Source organism: Stenella coeruleoalba, assembly GCF_951394435.1.
Source record: "Stenella coeruleoalba genome assembly, chromosome: 16".
Lineage (NCBI taxonomy): Eukaryota > Metazoa > Chordata > Mammalia > Artiodactyla > Delphinidae > Stenella > Stenella coeruleoalba.
The window spans coordinates 70,492,452-70,514,537 of record NC_137162.1 but is presented as its reverse complement, the minus strand read 5'-3'; the positions used below and the strand labels follow the sequence as shown (position 1 = coordinate 70,514,537).

The window sequence follows — 22,086 nt, the reverse complement described above, 5'->3', positions numbered from 1 at the left end:
CACTAACATTCAAGAGGAAGTCTTCAGGAGAGCCTTTAGAAAAGTTCTCTTCACTCTTTAGAAAAGATCCGAGACCGGGCTTCACCCCTTCCCGCCCGTGGGGTGATGTTTGGATGTGCCGCAGACGACCTGAAATGATGCTAGGAGGAAAGCCACCAACCCAGGGCTCCTTTATTATGAAGCCACTGAATTAACAGGTGTTCATTCTTCCATTTTGCAGATATTCTTATGTAGGGCAATCCATTTTAGTTATTGCCTAAGCCCTATTTAGGACTGTAGCACTCTCTTTTGAAGCCCCTACCCATCCCTTTTGCCCACCTGAGATGATCTGCTCGTAGCCAGCACTCTGATAGCTTTCCACCTCAGGTGCCTGAACCTCTTCTCTTCTTGAAGGTCCTGTGCTAAACATCATAGGTGAGGAGGAATTTAAGTCCCTTCTCCCTGAGCCTCAATCAATAGGAAATGGGATTTAGTGGAGCTGGGGGGTTAAGTCTCCCCCGACTCTGGTGGCCCATCTCTGAAACACATTAAACGTGGTTTCTCAAAGGGCTCCAACAGAGTCCAAGTTGCCCACAGCAGAAACCCACTTATTAACTCAGCTTTTGCTGGGTTGTCTCCCTTCCTTGTCTCACTTTTTTCTTTTTAATAGATTTATTTTATTTATTTATTTATTGGCTGCGTTGGGTCTTCTGTTGCTGTGCGCGGGCTTTCTCTAGTTGCTGCGAGCGGAGGCTGCTCTTCGTTGCGGTGTGAGGGCTTCTCATTGCGGTGGCTTCTCTTGTTGCGGAGCACGGGCTCTAGATGCGCAGGCTTCAGTAGTTGTGGCTCGCAGGCTCTAGAGTTCAGGCTCAGTAGTCGTGGCGCACAGGCTTAGTTGCTCCACAGCATGTGGGATCTTCCCGGACCAGGGCTCGAACCCATGTCCCCTACATTGGCAGGCGGATTCTTAACCACTGAGCCACCAGGGAAGCCCCCGTCTCACTTTTTTTCCCCTCAAATTTGCTTTCCTTGACCTTGGGATCACCTTCTAAATAAATCACATGTATCTAAGACCTTGTCTAGGGTCTGTTTTCAAGGAACGCAAATTAAGACAAGTTGTATATTCTGTTACTTACAGCTGAAAGCTTTCTGTTGCAAACGTGCTAGAGCGGTGCTGTCCAACAAAACTCTCTGTGATGGTGGAAATGTTCCATAGCCGTGCAGTCCAATAGCCATTAGTCACATGTGGCTATAGTGCGTGTGAAATGTGGCTGGTGTGCCCGAGGAACTGAATTTTTCATTTCATATCATTTTAATTCATTTAAATAGCCTCATTTTGCTAGTGGTGACCATGTTGGACAATCTAGCTCTAGAAGCAGTCCAATGAGGACCAGATGAATGAAAGAACTGCATCCCTGTTGTTTTAAACGTCAGAATTATATTCCACAATCATATATTTTGCACAGTGAAGATTCGTACTAGGCTAGGCTTTGTGAAGAATACAGAGATGAATAAACATCTGCCTTCTAAAACACAGTCTAGTTAGGAAAACACACACATAAAATATATTATAAATATATTTATAAACATAAATAAAGCAATATGCATGCTAAAAGTGGCATAAACAAACCACTGTGGAAAATAGAAGGATGTACAATTAATTTCTACGGTGGAAATGTAAGACTACTTCCCTGAGGTAGCATTTGAGCTGAGTCTTGAAGATAAATATACTGTCTTTAGAGAGGGACAGAGGGAGAATTATATTTATAGATGGATAAAGATACATAGAAAAGCATGAGAAGAATGAGAATGCAAGAATGCAAGAATGAGAAGAATGAGAATGCAAGTGGTACAGTAAAGCTAGGCTATAGAACAAAATTCTAGGTGAGGTCAAGAGTGCACGGAGCTTTGAATTCTATATTAACACACTTAGATTTTATTGTTCTGCAAATGACAGAGAATCATCAATGAGTTTGAGCGTAGGTGGTGATGATGGTGTTGTCGCTGACATAATTGGTTATAGACAGGAATAATTGGAGATATAGAAATCAATTAGAAATTTACAACATTAATCCACGCAACAAATGACATTGATGTGAACTTTGTCCATATCATTGAGAATAAAAACAAGAGGCAGGTAGACGTGGTAAATCCTGACCACAAACTGAAACGAGGCTATGAGGGAGAACAGTTGGAGATGCCCCAAGAAAACACAAGGGAGGACTGGGTTTGAGGGAGAAAGATAATGAATATACTGGGATGAAAGAGATGTTCAGCAGATATTTGTGCAGGCAAATGCTGGGTGTTTGTTGTTAGCTACATCAAAAGAAGCAGACTTAGTGGGAAAAAGAAAGAGAGGAGGCTCGTAACGTTTACTTCGTCACCCGAGGAGGATGCAAAGAGTTTAGAAAAACTAAGTGAAGCAAAGGAAAGAACTGGATTTTTTTTAATGGCCACGTTATACTTTTAGCGAACGTTGAATAAAAGATGGTTGTTTATTCCTGTTAAATTCCCTTGTTGATTTGGGCTCATTATTCCAGTCTACTGAGTTGATTTTTTGACTAGCAGTCATTGTACAGAAAAGTTACTCAGTTTTTCCAGTTGTCTTCTTTTGTATTTTTAGCCTCAAGAAGTTATTTAAGATATAAAAACATTGAATAAAAGGAAAGGCTAATCATTTCCCTGGCAAAGGAAGCAGTTTTGTGAAGCTTGTGCAGTGGACGCTGTGGTTTCACCACCCATATCCCCGTTCAGGATCGAGACTCTCACTTCCAGAGGTTGAGTGTTGGCGCCTGACAGCTCAGAGCTGAGTCCTTCTCTAAGAACTGGCCCTCAACCTGTATCTATTGCCTGGTTAATGTAGCCCCTTTGTTTTAATTCTGGTCAATCCGGAAGAATCATCCTAGCCGTATAGCCTCTGATGGGATCAGCTGGAGCCTCTGTTGTAACTTCATCGTAGCTGGACTTCTCCTCTGCAGCCTTCACAGGGGTTATTCCCACGAGCATTCTCCATAAACTAACTGCATGCAAACCTCCATCATAATGTCTGTATCCCCAATGCCACCTACCTAAGGTGAATTTCAAATCAAAATCTCAGTCGGTAATTTTTGACTTGACAAAACCATTTTAGACATCATTTAGAGTATCAGGATCCTTTTTACATTTGAAAAAGAAGATTAATGAGGATGACTATTTTTAAGTTATGTTAATTTAATCAGCATGGCACTGGTGAAACAATAAAGAGACAAATGAATAGAGGAGAATAGATATCTCAGACACAGATCCTACTACATACAAGAATTTATTATATTATGAAGGCCATTGACATCACAAAACTATGATAAAGATTAATGGCATAACAAACCAAAGAGGAAGGGAAAGATGATTCAATAAATGGCGCTCAGACAACAGGATCGGCAAAATAAATTAATTCTTATATCATGCATTAAAATAAATCCAAGATGGATTAAAAATTTTCAATTTTACTACTAATCCAGGAAGCAAATTTAAACATCAGTGAGATACAATCTTTTGCTTGTCATGTTGGTGGAAAGAGTTTATTGATGAGGGCATGGGGGTAAAAGAGTACCTTCATATACTGTTGGTGGGAACCTAAATTGTTACAGCTTTTGAAAGATAATCTGATATTTACTATGAAAATTTTAAAATGTGTATCTTTGATTTAATTCATTAAACTTTTTAATTAAAGAATAAAAAAGTAGTATAAAACATTAAGAATAACATGCATATATGATAAACTTCAGAAATCTTCGTTTTTACAAATTTATATGCTTGTGCACATGTAAAAATAAATATATACAATCACGTAACCACCACCCAAATCAAGATATGAAATGCTTTCAGCACTTTAGAAGTTTACCTGGTGTTCGATTCTGGGTAATATTTCCTTTCCACTAAGTGACTAGACCCTCTCGTGGAACTTATGGTCTACTGGCAGAGACAAATATTAAGTAAATAAATAGACAAATGATTATTAATACGTGGTATTCTTATTATTAGGAAAAATGAAAAGTGCAAAAAGAGAAATACTATTTAGATTGGGGAAACTGTGGGAAGACAAATCAGAAGGAGTAATATATAACACGAAGACTGAGTAGGAGTTAGTCAGGCATAGACGATAGGGAGGGAAGAGCAGCCCAAGGAGAGGGAACAGTACGTGGCTTGAGTTGAGAAAGAGCTCCAAGGACCTGAAAAATAAAAGCAGAAACTAACACACCATTGCAAAGCAATTGTACGCCAATAAACATGTAAAAAAAAAAAAAATAGTGCTGTAAGCCGAAAAGAGTCAAAGCAAGAGACTGGAGCAACAGACACGAGCCAATCCCTGCAGGGCATTTTAAGCTGATTAAAGATGTATATTTTAGGGCTTCCCTGGTGGCGCAGTGGTTGGGAGTCCGCCTGCCAATGCAGGTTCGTGCCCCGGTCCGGGAGGATCCCACGTGCCTCGGAGCGGCTGGACCCAGGAGCCACGGCCGCTGAGCTTGCGCGTCCGGAGCCTGTGCTCCACGGCGGGAGGGGCCACGGCAATGAGAGGCCTGCGTACTGCAAAAAAAAAAAAAAAAAAAAGATGTATATTTTAACTTAATTGTAATGGAAAACCACTCAATGGCTTTAAAGGAAAGCATATTTTTTAAATGATTATTGTGGGCAACTATGAAGTTAATGGATTGTTGGGAAGATGGAGTGGAAGTTGGGAGACCAATTATTAGGCTGTTGCAAGAGAGGATGATGACTTCGACCAGAAAAGAAAACAAAAAGAAATGGAGAATTCAAAATGTATTTTGAAAGTTACATCTACTGAGCTCATTGGATGATAGGATGAGAAGGATGAGGGCAAAGGAGATTGTAAATTCATGTAAAAGAAAAGCTATGGGGCTTCCCTGGTGGCGCAGTGGTTGAGAGTCCGCCTGCCGATGCAGGGGACAGGGGTTCGTGCCCCGGTCCGGGAAGATCCCACATGCAGCGCAGCGGCTGGGCCCGGGAGCCATGGCCGCTGAGCCTGCGCGTCCAGAGCCTGTGCTCCGCAACGGGAGAGGCCACAACAGTGAGAGGCCCGCGTACCACAAAAAAAAAAAAAGAAAGGAAAAAAGAAAAGCTACGAAGGATAAACATCAAACTGCTGGCCGTTATCTCTGCTTTGGGTTTGGATGAGTGGAGACGTTGGATGAAGACAGATTTTCACTTCTTATCTGGTATACTGCAAACTAAAATGGTAGTGGTGGTGCTGGTGAAGGTAGTAGTATTAGTTTAGAGTTATTTAAGTGACCTTGCATTATTACCTGTGATTAATTGCATTGTTTAATGGAAATAAAACAATAAAGGAAATGGCCATTAATTTGATTTCATAAAATACTTTTTATTCTATAAATGAAAGAAAACATAATCCAAATTAAAAGGCAAAAAAAAAAATCTGGAAGCAATGTTATTATACAAGTATGACAATGGGTTGAGACAATTTCCACATAAAACGTCAAACTATTAAGGTTTGTATAAGGTTTTCCATATTAATCAGCAATTCACAAGAGAAAAAATAGAAATATTTTTTCTAGCTTTATTGAGATATAATTGACATATAGCATATTGATTTGATACATTTATATTATTGGAAAATGATTATCACCATAGCGTCAGCTAATACGTGCATCATGTCACATAATTACCATTTCTTTTTTGTGATGGGAGCATATAAGATTTACTCTCTTAGCAAGTATCTAATACAGTATTATTAACTGTAGTCACTATGCTGTACATTTCATCCTCAGAACTCATTTATCTTATAATTGGAAGTTTGTACCCTTTGACCAGCATCTTACCTTTTCCTCCACCCCCTAGCCCCTGGTAACTACCACTGTAGTCTCTGTTTCTATGGGTTTTGGCTTTCTTAAAATCTACATATAAGTGATACCATACAGTCTTTTTCTTTCTCTGAATTTTTTCACTTAACATGATGCCCTCAAGGTTCATTCATGTTGTGGCAGATGGCAGGATGTCCTTCTTTCTCATGGCTGGATAATACTCCATTGTATGTGTATATATAACTTCTTTATCCATCTTTCTGTTGACAGGCACTTAGGTTGTTGCTATATCTTGGCGACTGTGAATAACGCTGCAATGAACAGAGCAGTATAAATATATCTTTGATATCCTGTTTTCATTTCCTTTGGATATATACTCAGAAGGTGGATTCCTGGATCCTTTGGTAGTTCTTTTGAAAATTTTTGAGGAACCACCAACGTACATTCCCACCAATGGGGCAAAAGGGTTTTCTTTTTCCCAATCCTAGACAGTGGCTGTTATCACGACTCTAACAGCTGTGAAGTGATATCTCATTGTGCTTTTAATTTGGATGTCCCAGATGATTAGTGATGTTGAGTATCTTTTCATGTGCCTTTTCATGCACCATTTCATGCACCGCGGACCCTGATCGTTGGTGATATGGAGCACATTTTCCTGTACCTGCCATTTGTATGTCTTCTATTCAGTTCCTCCTCTGCCCATTTTAAATCATATCGTTGTCAGGGGGGCGGGGTGTTTATTTGTTGTTTTGCTATTGATTTGTATTGGTTCTTTATATATTTTGGATATTAACCAAACCAGGAGTGAGGAGTCAGAGGGCAGGTGGAGGAATCAGCGGGATGCGTCATCTCAGGCATCCAGGCTGTAAGTGAAACTGTTGTGAGTTAGGCAATATTGTATGTAGTCCTTACATTTTTCATATTCTTTGACTTTAAACTTTTACCTCAGGGACTCCGCTCTAATGAAATGAGCACAAATATGTAGAGATCTTTATGCGTTCCACGTAGCCATTATTTATAATGCAACATTAGAAACACTGTAACACAACAGTGGTAAATGGTATCTGCATGATTATCATATAGTCATTTAAATTTACATGGAGAAATGCTTCAGCTCTAATTTTAAGTGAAAGCATGTTTTATGTCTTCTTGATGCCTTACTCTTTGATGACCCCTGCCTGCGCAGACCAAACATAGCCTTGGTCCTGTCAGTATCAGCAACCGGATTTTACCTCGGTGTAGCAGCTCCACTTGGATAATCCTTGGATAATCTTGGGCAGGCTCACTTATAGCGCTGTCTACCTTATCTTGTTTCTCAGATCTCCAGATCTCCAGCTACTCCATTTAAGATGGATGGAAATCAGTATCTTTAAGACTGTAAGACAGTCTTAAAATCTATTAAAAATAAAAAGAGGGATGCTATAATGGTCACCATAGATAGAAGAGAAAAACAGTCTGCAAGAGGCTTAGCAAAAAATAGAGCTGAGAATTTGTACTTGTCAGTGTATCCAGTACTCTGCACCGTGTCTAACAGGCACTCAAAATCTGTTTGTCAATGACAATATTTTAAGTTAGCTTTGTCTTTTTACTAAAAGGCAAAGTATTTGAAGGCCCTTACCTGCTGACTTACTTGTGTAGAAACTTACCTCGTATGGAACAGTTTACATTCAAAATGTATATATTCTGTTCCTTAAGCAGCTAGCCTTGAGTGCAGCAGACTGAAGAAACAGACTCAAATGGGGAATGGAATTGGGAGAGAATAACGCAAGATAGTCATTCTTCTGTTTCTTCAAATACTTTACTTTTTACGTTAAAACTCTATATTATTTTTTGACATTTTTTGTAATCGATATGTATTAATTTTATTAAAAATAAATACATTAAAGCATATTACCACACTCTCCATGATCTTTCATTGTTTTTAATTATATAGGTGTGAGAGGAATGTACATACGTAGTTTATCTATCTATCTATCTATATATTAATCATATACAAACCCAGGATGAGAAATAGCTGCTTGAAGCAAATCCAAGAAAGAATAATGCTGTTAGCAGTGGTGGTAGCCATTGTCATAGCAGGAATAGTAGTAAAAGTAGTATTAGTAGCTATAGCAGTAGTAGCTGAGCCTTACGTGTGTGCATTCAGCCCTTGTGAGTCTTAAATGAACTTCATTATCACCTTTGTACTAGTAAATAGCACTGTGAAGTCATTCCCATTTCACTAAAGGGAAAAATGAGGCTCAACGTTTTTGCCTAACAAATGGTATACAGGTATCAAATGTGATAGAACTAATACAAAATTGTTATTTGATTCCTAGACCTGTGTTAGTTTCACTGTTTTTTGAGGCATTTTGTATTCAATCATCCCAAGAAAATATAGACAACAAATTGGCACAGATGTTTAGGCTAGTAATATATTATAATTTGAAAGGTGTTGTATTCCTCAATGTAAAAAAGTGTAATCTTTTCATTATTTGATGTATCCTCATCAGTGAGCCTAACAGTAGTAGTGATGATTATAGGATCTTATGATTTTATTTATCTCATTGTCAACGACCTTTTTCATGGAAAAGGTAAAACTGGGCAGGTATAAAAATAAAGTTCAGTGTGTCCTTGGGACACATGATAATTTTGAAGTAGTTCTGAGTAGGAAATGAAATGATTTACTGTAGTGGCTAAAGATAAAAATTGCTTGCAAGGTCATCTGGATTACAAAAATTCTTCTAATGAATCCTAAGCTTAATATAAACTTTATGTGAGTTATCACCTTATAGCCACTTGTGCTAACAGATGACATGCCTAAATGCTATTATTTGTTGACAACTAATAAGCCTTATAAAAGTTTTGTTCCTAAGCAATTCACCTCCTGCTAAAGAAACTGTAAATCTCCACTTTAAACTACAATTTCTGCTGAGACACACACTTCAGGAGTTAAGTTGGTGACCATTTTAGAACTGTGAATTTTAACATCCATGAAGTCTGACGGCTTGTTACATTCCTGTTGCTGTGAATCACTTCTGTACTGTCATTTCCTCTTACTTCTCCCGTCATTCCTAAAGATTTGCCATCGTCTGATACTCACTGGGATACTTAACCCTCTGTTGTTCCTCTAGTGGCTGCACCCTGTTTTCTGTGACATGGGAACTTGTCCACGACTTCAACACCACCACTACCATCACCACCACCATCAGCCAAGAGACACTTATCCAGCACCTTCTTTGGAGCACAGTCTGGGTAAGACCTGCTTCTTTCCTTGCATTGGGACCAGGCGTCTTCTTTGAATGCTCAAATATTTTATTCTTCCTTAAAGTATTTCAATAGCAGTTATACAATTTCTTTTTGTGTCAGTGGACTCTTATCTTCCATTTAGATTTTTAGCTCATGAAGATATAGGAAAAGATGAAACTAAAACTACTGATGATTTTGAGATGCTAACATTGTGTAGTGAGTATTTTACTGGGACTAAACATTTATGCTTGTGTTCAATTTGAGCAGAAAGATGAGAAAGTGAAGTGTCAAGAGAGAATACCATGAACAAGAATTCTCAGAGTCCAGAAATAACTTCCAGCATAAAACCTTTTAGAAGGGAAAACTTGAGATGAAATAATCTCTTCTTTAACTTATTCAGATATAGAACTCTGTTTGGGATAGTATATTTTTCTTAATCTAGCATCTTGGGGGGGATTTATTATGTACTAAGAACACTTCCAATTATTTTACATGCAGTGTCTCATATAAATGTCACAGTAACTTGAGATAGATACTGTTATGCATATTTTATAGGTTAGACACAAAGGCTTAAGGAATTTAAATAACTTATCCAAGTCAAATAGCTATTAAGAATCAAGGGCCAAGACTTATACACAGATCTTTCTCTAAAGAGAATCCAGAAATTTAGTCAAGTTTTGAAAAAGGTACCAGAAATTTCTACTAGATTCAATAAAATTTTTTTAGTGGGAATATTGCCTAAATCGTATTTTGAGTTATTTCACTCAGTAAACATATCTTAAGGACCTGTTGTATACTGGGCACTATGTAGATGTTGGCATTAAAGTTCCAGCACTCTGGGTATAGAGAAAAGAGTAAACAGAAAGAAAAGTACATAGGATGAACGATAAGGCAGTAAAAGTCACAAATTATGTCATGAGAATAAGAAGAAAACTGGCTACGCATAAAAACTTTGGAAATGATACGGGGCTTGGAGCAGATTACAGGTTAACGTATTGGTCAGAGATGCAATGCCATTTGACAGTCACACAAAGACATAACATGTAGTAACTGCAAATCATCTTCTATCTGTACTTAGTTTTGGCTGAGATTTTATGAGGACAAGTCATTCCACTGTGACCACATAATAAGCAAGATATGGGAGACTTGGGAGAGGGTCCAGAGGTCTCTAATGAAAATAATTAAAATTTAAGAAGAAAAGAAATCCTTGAGGAAATGTTGAAGGATGTGGGGTTATTTTGTCTGAAGAGAGCAAAGATGTGAGCAAGGAGAGCCTTAATAACTATTTCAAAATACAAAAAGACTTTTTCAGAGGACAGGAAACAGTTGTTCCCCTTTTACGCTAAAGAAAGAGCAAAAGAAATGTGTGATCCTCAGAGGATAATACCATAAACGTGATAAAGAGGTCATTTTTTATCCTATTTAAGAAGAGTCATCTTAATTCTCCCTCTTGGGACTTGTAAGTAGGAAAAAACAAAAACTTTAATATGATCAGAGGACAAAAGTTTCTCTTCTCACACTGTCCCTGAAACACACACTGCCAGAGAGTATCCATCTTCCAACCAAAGACATATACAGTTGTGCACTGTGAATGTTGAACATTTATGGGGTTTCTGGGAGGAATGTACGGCATAGGCCAAAGGTCTGAAACTCTTTTGGTTGGCCACGTATTTTATAAGATGGAATTATTTACTAAAATTAAAAATATTTTACTGTAGATAATAATAGAAGTTTAATAGATAATAGAAATACTAGAAATTCAGAATAGAAATTTAATAAAGTGTGAATAATGGTTTTATAGAAATCATAGAAATTTAATAAAATATTTTTAATATTTTCAATGCTGTACATTAAAGAATGTATAGCATAGGCCTGAAACTCTTTTGTTTGGCCACATATTTTATAAAATGGAATTATTTACTAAAATTAAAAATATTTTAGGGCTTCCCTGGTGGCACAGTGGTTGAGAGTCCACCTGCTGATGCAGGGGACGCAGGTTCGTGCCCCGGTCCGGGAAGATCCCACATGCCACGGAGTGGCTGGGACCGTGAGCCATGGCCGCTGGGCCTGCGCGTCCGGAGCCTGTGCTCCGCAACGGGAGAGGCCACAACAGTGAGAGGCCCGCGTACCGCAAAAAAAAAAAAAAAAAAATCAGGATACCTGGCAAATCTGGACCCATTCTTACTGGGCTGGAGGTGTGTGGTGCAGCCCACATTAAATAGCACATGTGCGCGAGCCCCCAGCATTTCCTACCTGGCTTGGTTCATTCATTCTTGTTGCCTGCCTTGTCTCTTTAGATATTTGACTCCATAACTATGGGTTTAAATTAAAAGGAGCAATGAAAGGGGGACCATTCAATGGCTTTGCCAAACTTATAGCGCTTACAGAGTACCCGCCCCTGCTGCTCCCTGCACTATCTTACTGTCATTTTATTTTAGAGCTATGTAACCAAGTTCGGACTTGTACAGAGTTCCTGGACAATAGTGCATGAAAAAGAGATACAAAAAGGAGATCATCCTCCAGGGCCTTCCAAAAGTATTCTATGGAGCTGGGCTTCTCTAAGATTGGGACAGTATGGTAGGAACCACTTCAAGCAACAAAGAATTGTAGTAACTGGGTCTTCTTGGAGCCTCATTTATTTTCAATGAGGAGTCATTTAAAACATGATTTTTGTATTAAAATATAGTATTATAGTTTGCAGAATTCAAGAACATTTACAAAAGAAAGCATGAAATTTCAAAGGCATTTGTCACTAGTACCAGAGAACCAGGGTTCTCATACTTCTGCCATTCTTGGGTATTTTACTGGCAGAGTTTGAGCAGCGTAGCTAGATTTCTGGCAACTCCAAATCATTGCAGCTTCTATCCCCTGTGCCTTCAGTTGCTCCTGAATCTCTTCTCAGAAGTTTTATAAGCATAAGTGTATTTGTCCAAAGCACAAGTAAATTTAATTAAGATTATGTCCACCAAAATCGAGCAACTCTTCATTTGAAATGTTATTTTTAAAATTATCCCCAATTAAAGCACTATTTCAGCATACTATCCTGGTTAATGACACACGTCTGAAGTCAGATTGTCTGGACTCTCTGGACTCTCATGCAACAGCTGTGTGACCTTGAATGAGTAACTTAACCTCTATGTTCTTCAATTTCATTGTCCCTTCATAAGATTGTTACAAGATTTAAATGGGTCAACATTTGTAAAGCATCTCGAAAATTACTTGGAATATCATAAGTGGTACAAGCCTTGTTGTACGGAGCCCTGAAGTTTTATTTTTCTAAAGCTTTATTTTCAGGTAGAAGGAGTATGGCTATCCATATAAGGGGTTTCATAACCTCATCTTGAGGTGATAACCTTGGGTGGAATACATCTATCGGTCAACTTTCTAATGATCCAACCTTTAGTAGCATTAGAAGGGAAGGCAAAGTGCCAAAAAAAAAAAAAGAGAACTTCTAACCCTAAAGAGCTGTTTAAGGGTGTTTTGACATCCCAGAAAGCAATAGAAAGACTAGGACAAATGGAAGCCCTGCCAGATAGCATTTATTTCAAAAATGTGAGAGACTTGATCTCTAAACTTTATTTTGAAGAATCACATTTTAAACAAAGGGACAAATATTAATGCCGCATTCTATTCAGTGGCATTTAAATAAGACCAACTACATTTACTTAAGGGTGTTTGGGGGAGGTTGTTTTATTTTTTGTCTGATAGATTCTAAAAGCATAGATTGTATTCCAAATACCGTATCTAAGAAATGACCTAAGCTTCTGCCCAACTAGATGACAGAAGCTTATTCTAAGAGTGAGGATCCATGCTTTTGCTCTATTATGATATACCCATAATTCAATCGCAGTAAAAAACTAGCAATCTTCAGTTTTTCTGATAAGCCTGGCTTAGTAATTCGCAAGCTTTTTAGTCTCAGGACCACTTTACACTCTCAAAAACTATTAAGAACCCCAAGAGCTTTTTGTACGTGGATTATATCAATAAATGTTTACAGAATTAGAACACTTGAAATGGAAAATTTTTTTAATTTCTATTTTTATGCCATTAAAAATAACATTTAATCAAACGCATGCTAAAATAAATGACATCCTTTTAGGAAAAAATAACTATATTTTCCAAAGCCATAGATAAATAAAATCATTAGTGACAAGAGTGACTTTGTTTCACATTTTTACAAATCCCTCTAATGTCTGATTTCAGAGAGTATAGCTGAGTTTTTATGTCACCTACCACATTCAGTCTGCTGCAATATATGTTTGGTTGAAGTACAAGAAAATAATCTGGCCCTCACGGATACACTATATAGTTTGAAATGGGAAGAATATTTTAATAGCTTTTTTTTGACATTTCTGGATATTCTTCTTTGATGCTACACTCAAACCTAAGAAGTGGTAGTTTGTTACAGGTTTATTGCAATATGGAATCTGAAACCATATCAATGGTATTTTTGTACATGTTATAGTTAAATCTATAGGTCTGTCTTGCACTTTCATTGGGTGTTTTACCCATGCATAGTTTTGTAACACTATGCATTGGCCATCTGGAAAATTTGAGTCACTGAATTATGTAAACCACCCAGATGATGACACAGCAATGTGGAAAAAATCACATTTATTAATATAGCTTCATTCTCATCAGAAAAGCCTTTAAAACTTGAGATGCTGTGAAGCTCATGGTGACTAATAAACATTTTCAGAAGTTCTAATTTTGCTTGAGAGCTCAAACTTTATCATTAAAAATGAATGCTATCATTTCTTTTCTTGAAGTAGGTTTACTTGTTTATTTTTAAGAAAATGTTCAAATACCCAAGTTAGAATAACTATAGTTTATCTGCTAGTCACTTTTTCAAGTAATAAATGTTTTCCATTAAAAAAAAAGTGGCTACTTCAGCTTATAACTCAAACAATCACACAAGTGCTTTTCCTCCTGACACCATTCTACTTTGGGATGCAGCAGAATTGTTTTATGTGTAATTCCCATTTTACCACACAAAGTATTAAAAAGACTGAATAAAATCCGGGCTTGAGGGCTTCCCTGGTGGCGCAGTGGTTGAGAGTCTGCCTGCCGATGCAGGGGACGCGGGTTCGTGCCCCGGTCCGGGAAGATCCCACGTGCCGCGGAGCGGCTGGGCCCGTGAGCCATGGCCGCTGAGCCTGCGCGTCTGGAGCCTGTGCTCCGCAACAGGAGAGGCCACAACAGTGAGAGGCCCGCGTAACGCAAAAAAAAAAAAAAAAAAAATCCGGGCTTGGGCTTTCATAAAAATTAATACTTTTTACTGCTTCATTGAGGTCATTCTTAAATGAAAGTGCTGTTTTCTTTTCTTTTCATGAGAACATGGCCATGATAAATACTATACAATTGATGCCCCGTCTTGATTCATGCCCAGGTGCCAGCTGTTTGATTCATCATTGCTTTTACACCATTACTACATGTGCTAACAGGAAAGAGTCAAGTAACATCTTAGGATTATCATTAAAAAACAGTTTTGACCTCATGGACCTCTTGAAAAGGTCCCATGTCAAACTGCAGACCATGGTTTGAAAACTGCTGATGTAGCTTAAGGAAACCCTCTCTTCTTTGAAATCCTAAGCTACCTATGGCCTTTACAGTTTGTGTGACATTCCCTTTTTCCACATGTCTTCTGTCATCATCTTGAATTACCATTTGTACTTTTTATTATTATGGTTATATCTTTCCACATGCTGACCTTGGCTCCCTCAATAGATAGTATAGTGCTTTGCTGCTCAAAATGTGGTCCACGCAGCAGCAGCAGCAGTATTACCTGGGAGCTCGTTAAAAATATGGAATTTCAGATCTTACCCCAACATTACTGAATCATAATCTGCATTTTAACAAGATCCTCAGGTGATTTGTAGGCACTGGTGTAATGGAGATCTGATACATTCACCTACCATTCTCTATTTCAGAAAATCTATCATTTCCCTATTTCAAAAAATACCCCAACTCCAACACATGAGGATGGTTCCACTTTTTCTACTACAGAGGTGGATGTATAGCTCAGGTAAGCTATTGACTTACCCTATCCCTGTGAACAGAGTGGTCCATGGCTGGGCATGGGTAAACCAAACCCTTTTTCTGAATCATAAGGATGCTGGGAGACACGACATGCTCTTTTCTCTGGGATTATTACTTGTAAAGTCCATGTAAACCTAGAGTTGGTGCTGGTCATCTTTGGTACAACATGAAAGAAAGCTCTCTGAAATGAGTCCAGTAAGAGAAAGTCAGAAGTCAGAGGTGGAGATAGACCCTTAATGACATAATTTGAGCTCCGGCATCCAGCTTGGCTTGAAACCATTTATCCCTGTGATTATCAATAGATTCTCCTTCTTTGGTCAAAGTTAGTTTGAATTGGCTTTCTGCTCCTTGCAACCAAAAGAGTTCTGACATAAGATGAAAAAAATTAAGGACAAATGTTTAATTTGTATTTTTAAACCTCAAAATATTAACAAGTGCCTTGAATATGATGGTCACTGTTGTTCAGCATCTCAGCTTCCATTTAATTGAATCTCCTCATTTTATACCTTTCTAAAATGTTCATTAGATTAGGTCAAACCTGGCTCAAATGCTTCAACTGTTCCTTTCCATGGTGGGAAGGGGAGTATTTTTTTTTAAGCTTGTCACAATGTAGTACTACCCACCCTTACAGCTTCTCTGTTAATTCTTCTTCACCTGTGCCCTTTATCCCATTTGCCGGCTCTTAAAGGAGCCCTAGACTTTCTTGCCACAAAGACTTTGCACCTGCTTTTCCCACTAAACCCTGGATATCTAATTGATGATCTCCTACTCGTTCTTGAAAAGCCTTTTCAAGGATCACCTCTTTCAGGAAGTCTTTCCTAATGCCCACTCATTTCCTTCCCTGAGATTGTGCTCTTTCTGTGTTCTTTATTAAGCCTTTACAAACGGTATTAAGATGGCTTGTATATTTGTCAGTTTAGCCTGGAAGATTGTGAACCTCTTGAATGCAGAAATTTCAGTTTTCACCCCTTTATCCCCAGGCTTAGTACAAAACCTGACTCTTAAAAAGCACCCTTTAAATATTTATTGAAAGCAAAGAATAACTGAAAATAACAGAAAGACTTTAGTCATTACCCTTGGATTCTGCCATCTACTTGCTCTGTGATCTGGGTTAAATCACTTATACTACTGAGATCCTGCATTTCTTCATCTGTAACACTGGGATAATAGTGTTCTCCTTGCCTAGTAGAATAATTCCATGAAATAATAGGCAGAAAGATGTTCTATCCCCAAAGATGTCCATGCCTTGATCCCTGGAATCTGTGAATATGTTATGTTACAAGGCAAAAAAGACTTTGAGATATAATGAAGGTTACAGACCTTGATATGGTGAGACTCTGGATTATCCAGCTGTGCCCAATCTAATCACATGAGCCCTTAAAAGAGGAGAATTTTCTCAGGTGGGAAGCAGACAAGCGATGAGGCAGAGGTGAGATCAGAAAGACTCATAGCTTGAAAAGGCGTTGATCTACCATTTCTGTCTTCGCAGATGGAGGAAGCAAGCCGTCAGTGTAGGAGTGTGGGTGGCCGGTGAAACTAGAGAATAATCCCTGGCCAACAGCTTCAGAGAAACGGGTACCACAGTCCTACAGCCACATGGAAGTGAATTCTGCCAGCAACAGTGAATGAGCTTGGAAGTGAATACATCCCCAGAGCCTCAAGAAAAGACTACAGCCCTACAGGTACCTTGATTTCAGCCTTGTGAAACTTGATGCAGAGAACCAGCTAATCCAACCTGTGCCTATACTTTTGACCTACAGAACTATGAAATAATAAGTTGCTGTTTTAAGCCAGTAAATTTATGGTCATTTGTTATGGCAGCAATAGAAAACCAGTACATATGAATTTTATAAACTAAAATGTCAGACAAATATGTGCTGTTATAATTTGATACTGCAATCTCTTGGAGATTTGGGGTTAAAGAATGTGCTGACCCAATGTTGTATCTTACAAGGAGGATAAGGGTGAGAGAAGAAAGGAAGTGATGTTAAAGTCATGAATTTAGTTTGCTCTTCAAATGTTTAACTTTGAGGGTGCCTTTTTCCAAATCCCTGGAGATTTGGCCTTCCTGCATGCAGAGAGGTTTTATTAAAGCTTGTAAAAGCTTTTAATAGCTTTCTTTTTAAAAAAAAATCATTCTTAACTCTCTCTTCCGTGCTATTCCCCTAAATGTAAGAAAGCACAAAGATACTAAAGAACACAGGAGATCAAATTAAATCAGGGGCCCTCCTAGCTCCTCCATTATTCAAAGCACTTAGTGGACTATAAATGATTTAAGAGTGATACAACCAGACATCCCGGAGTAAATAATTTTCATTTTCCTGATTGGTAGGCAGGAGAAAGAAGATTCCATATTCCCATTAGCAAAGATTTTGAGTCATCTTTTGCCAAAAATAAGAGAGCATCTTTTTTCCTGTCTAGTCTACTTTTTTTCTTAATATGTAAAGACAAATCAAGAGAAAAGGAAAGGAGATTACAACTTTATTTCTGCTTTTATTCGATAGTTATGATATGCCAGCAGGCTGCTGGGCACTGCACAGAAAGTAGAAATGAGCCCCTGAGTACTTGATCTGTGATGTAAATGAAGTCAATCAGAATGTAATATTACTACAAGGTGCACACCAAAGCTGTGGTGTTTCTTATAACTGCGCTTGGCACTTAGAGCAGTTGAGACTAAAAACATGCTTTATAAACATTAATTAATTATGCTGGGCTTAAATTTAATTCCTCCGGTGGATAGAACGTGTGTACAGAAGATGAAAGAGTCAGCTGTAACCTGGTGCTCATTTTAATTCTGGATTGTAGGATCAGCTAATAATAATCACTGTAATAGCTGACACTTGTAATCTTCAAAGCATCCTTTAAGCACTTATTAATCAACCATCACACTGCCCTGTGGGAAAGGTAAATATTATTCTCCTTATTAATAGCTTAAGAAATTGTAGCTTCAAGTGGCATGGTTTTGCCCAGGACTCCCCCAAAATACCTCAACTGGAGAGTTGAGAGTTAAGAGTCCCTGTATTGGCTAGGAGCAGACCATAAAGTTTACCAATACCACATTATGAGGGGGAGCTTCAAAGTGGTGAAACTTACAGCGGGCTTCTGTTACTAGAGAAGATGTCCCAGGGTACATCTAGAAAAGAGGGAAAAGGGCAATGTATCAGAAAGTTGGCCTGCTCCCAGAGAAAGTCTCCTGCTCAAGGAATTTCCTTAGACTGCAACACACGTTTTCCCAATTTCTCCAGCACAGTCAGTCCTGGAATGTTCACTAAATGGGTTTAAAATGGGGGAAAAAACTTCCAGCCCAAAGGCCTCATACAGCCCACAGATGTATCCGTCTGGCCTATACAGTGTTTTATTTTTAATTGCACATATTTAGGGTGCAGACGTCCTTGCACTCTCTCCACTGGGTAGGAGACAAATGCATTCGACACCCCTGGTTATTAACACGTGTAGGGCACAGCATCCAGAGATGCCTTCTTACACCCAGAACTACCACCCGCTCGGGGCAGATGATGGGTCCTTTCTTGGAACCATCCTGGGAAAGGATAGCTAAATGAGGGCGCTAGAGCATCTCCAGTTTGCTGCCACCATTGCAATCTTTATTCTTTGTCCCACCTCTCATTCTGCTTCCTTTTCAGCCTCAGGCGTTCTTTCCCCCCATGTGTCTGGCCTTCTTACTCCCAGTTCTGAGCTTTCACACTGACTTTTCCCTCTGCTGGGAATGGTCTTAGCTCTTTATCTATTCAAGTGTCATTCCCACATACTCCCCCCATTCCTTCCCCTGCCTTACATTTCTTCATAGCAACGATCATTCCTGAAATTACATTATGTACTTGTTTAGTTTTTAATTTTTTGAATCTCTCACTGTTTTCTTTGCTCAAACAGATCAGAGCCTGACACATAACAAGCAGGCAACAATATTCGGTGAACCAATGAATTAAGAAGTAGTGAACATATTTCCATGTCTCTCTCTCTCTATTTATGTCTTCGTTATTATTTTAATAGTGGCATAATAGTCCCCTAATATCTAAATTTATTAAACAATCTTTGGTTTTTGGAAATTGAGGTGGTTTTCCACTTTTTTTTTTTTCGTTTAAACTAGTATAACATGAAGATCATGTTGGGGAAGGGTGAGTGTAACAAGGAGGACGGGATCTGGGTGAAAAATCAAAGCCACCCTGTTTCTTGGCAGTCAGGGACTGCTCTGCTTCTGTGACCCAGCTGACTTCTAGGAACTCCATCTCTTTTAACGCTGAGTTCCTGCAGGAGCCCTCCCAGGTCAGATGCTTTCCTTCTGCTACTTGGTTCCCGTATCTGGCTGCGTGGGTCCCAGTTCCTGCTTAAAGATGATGAGGAACTATACGCAGGAGGCGTGTTCTCTGTAAATGTCAAGTCCTTTCCTACCCACATTGATAAAAGGGGAAGGCACTGAGTTCATGATTCCTTTTCCGTCTGGTCTCATCCTGTGTTTTATCCCTTTCGGGAGCTAATCATGGATAGAATAATCTAATTACACTAATTTAGGATAATGCATTAATGCAAGAGGTATTGAACAGCCAAATAATTTTCTGCTAAATTTGGAGCCTTCAGGAGAGATTATCATGCATTGTGATTTTCAAAAACATTTCTGGGAGGGGTAGGAGTAGTTAAGGGGCCAAGTGAGGGTGTTTGTGGTTACTATCAAACGAGTCACATTATCTGGAAAATGGAGTGCTGAGTTCACAGAACAATCCAAGGCACCGTTTCCCCAGCTCCTCACTTACAGTATGTAGACTCTGCCATAAGAGTATTTTAGGCCTGTCCTCAATTCTGCCCTCAGTTTTCTTGACTGCAATTCAGCCTGGGAGTGACTGATGGGAGGTTAGTGCTCAGACTGTGTCTGTATGTCGCTGAGAATGGATTTTAATCTTACATTGCTAAGAGACCCTGCCATTCCACAATGCATACTGAAGTACAGCTTCTGCTCCTCTTATAATTATAAAATACAAGATTCCAGGGTCTGTTTCCTAGAGGCAAACAGTATTAATCTACACACCTGAAATGCTGTTTCAGTATTCGTCTTTGTAAAAAGCATCTTTAGGTTTTGTCATAAACACATAGTGTTTAAGGAAACTAAATTAATTACATACACTTTAGTATTACAGTACAAAGTAACAAACCTTACCTTGAATGCATATTTTATCTGTTTTGCTGAGAGGAAAGACAGATGAAAGAAAAATGTGTACTTAAATATTCATTTAATAGTGTAGATGGTGAGGGGCAAACATGTGTGGATGAAAAATGAATTCTATAATCAGATATTTTTGAAATAAATGAAATAGAAATATTTATGGCTAAAATACAAGCATAATCTCAGGAACTGCTGAAACAAATACCATTACTAATAAGATATTTCTGGAGGCTCACAAAAATATAATCAATGTTTCAGTTCATAAAATTTCAAAAAATTGAATTTACATTTGCTAAACCAATTAACAAATTCTAATTTACACAGTGTTGGTGCTTCTAATTGGCAGCCGTGCATTTTTATGAGTCCTCTTGTTAATCTCTTATGGTAATCAAACTCACAAATTTAAAATTCATTGGTGTTCTTGATACATGTAACTAGTTAAAATTCTTAATTAAATTAGGGTGACTAAAAGAAAAGTCGTTTTAAAAGTAAAATCATAAAGTGTTATGACTCATGCTGTAAAAATTAACATAAAGTAGGTTTGGGGAGAATCATTCTGAAGACTTTGCAATTAGGAGCACCTGCTATTAGTGCACTTGTTAAACTTTTATCAATTAATCATTACTCTCTCAAATAGCAAGAAGAATTGAATGTTGTGAATATGAAGAGAGTGATTAATTGCAAGTGGCAAATTGCTGACTGGCTCCATTATTACCTGTGCTTTAAGGATTTTTAGAAATAGATGTCTATTATCAGTTTTATGAATACTAAATTATACTAATGTGTTCAGTATTGGTTGGTTTTCTGTCTTCCTTATTCAGTAATGATTGTTTTCTCAAAGTTTTAAAGATGACTTGGAGAACATGGATTCTGTAATAGGATATTATTATGGCCTCATCAGAAACATTTAATGATTGCATTATTTAATCTTATTGTCTAAAGACATGCCGTCCATATTTTTTATTAAAAAAAAAAAAGCATGGAAAGGGAAAATAGGGTTTTTTTTGCTCCGGTGTAGAAATCGATCCCTATTTGAAGTACAATTTAGGATTAAGCAATATAGCACTATGGCTTCAAAATGTTAATTAATTCTCAATTTGGCCCTCTGTTACTCAGACTAAGCATTTAGATTGCAAAGGGCACTTTTGTTAAGACTCATTTTATTACAAGTTAAAATTGCAGGGAAAAAAATTGATTTAGAAATGTGTTTCTAAATCAATGCAGCAATAGTAGAATACCTAAAATATTTGCTAAAATGTACTTTTCATTATTTCAAGATTCACACAGGGATCTCTAATGGTCCCTGAAAATCTAGAGATTACTAAGAAATGTGATTTTAACTACCATGAAATTGCCATAGCTATTTATCTTAGCTACTCATAGATAAAGCCATATAACTGTTAGATGGAAAGAGTCTCAAATATAGGCAAGACTTTAGCTATATACTTCTAAAAGTAAAACTGTCACTGTTTGCAGATGACATGATACTATACATAGAGAATCCTAAAGATGCTACCAGAAAACTACTAGAGCTAATCAATGAATTTGGTAAAGTAGCAGGATACAAAATTAATGCACAGAAATCTTGCATTCCTATTCACTAATGATGAAAAATCTGAAAGAAAAATTAAGGAAACACTCTCACTTACCATTGCAACAAAAAGAATCAAATACCTAGGGATAAACCTACCTAAGAAGACAAAAGACCTATATGCAGAAAACTATAAGACACTGATGAAAGAAATTAAAGATGATACAAACAGATGGAGAGATATACCATGTTCTTGGATTGGAAGAATCAACATTGTGAAAATGACTGTACTACCCAAAGCAATCTACAAATTCAATGCA

At 38.0% G+C, this 22,086-nt stretch overlaps 1 long non-coding RNA gene across 1 annotated transcript in view; it reads left to right on the top strand.

Annotated features, from left to right (window-relative positions):
* The first annotated feature begins 8,906 nt into the window (after positions 1-8,906).
* LOC307175225 overlaps positions 8,907-22,086 on the top strand; it is a 43,332-nt gene continuing 30,152 nt past the window's right edge. Inside the window, exons 1-3 of the long non-coding RNA XR_013824267.1 lie at positions 8,907-9,029; positions 14,954-15,048; positions 16,552-16,744. This is a non-coding gene — a long non-coding RNA (uncharacterized lncRNA). The remainder of the gene's footprint in view (positions 9,030-14,953; positions 15,049-16,551; positions 16,745-22,086) is intronic.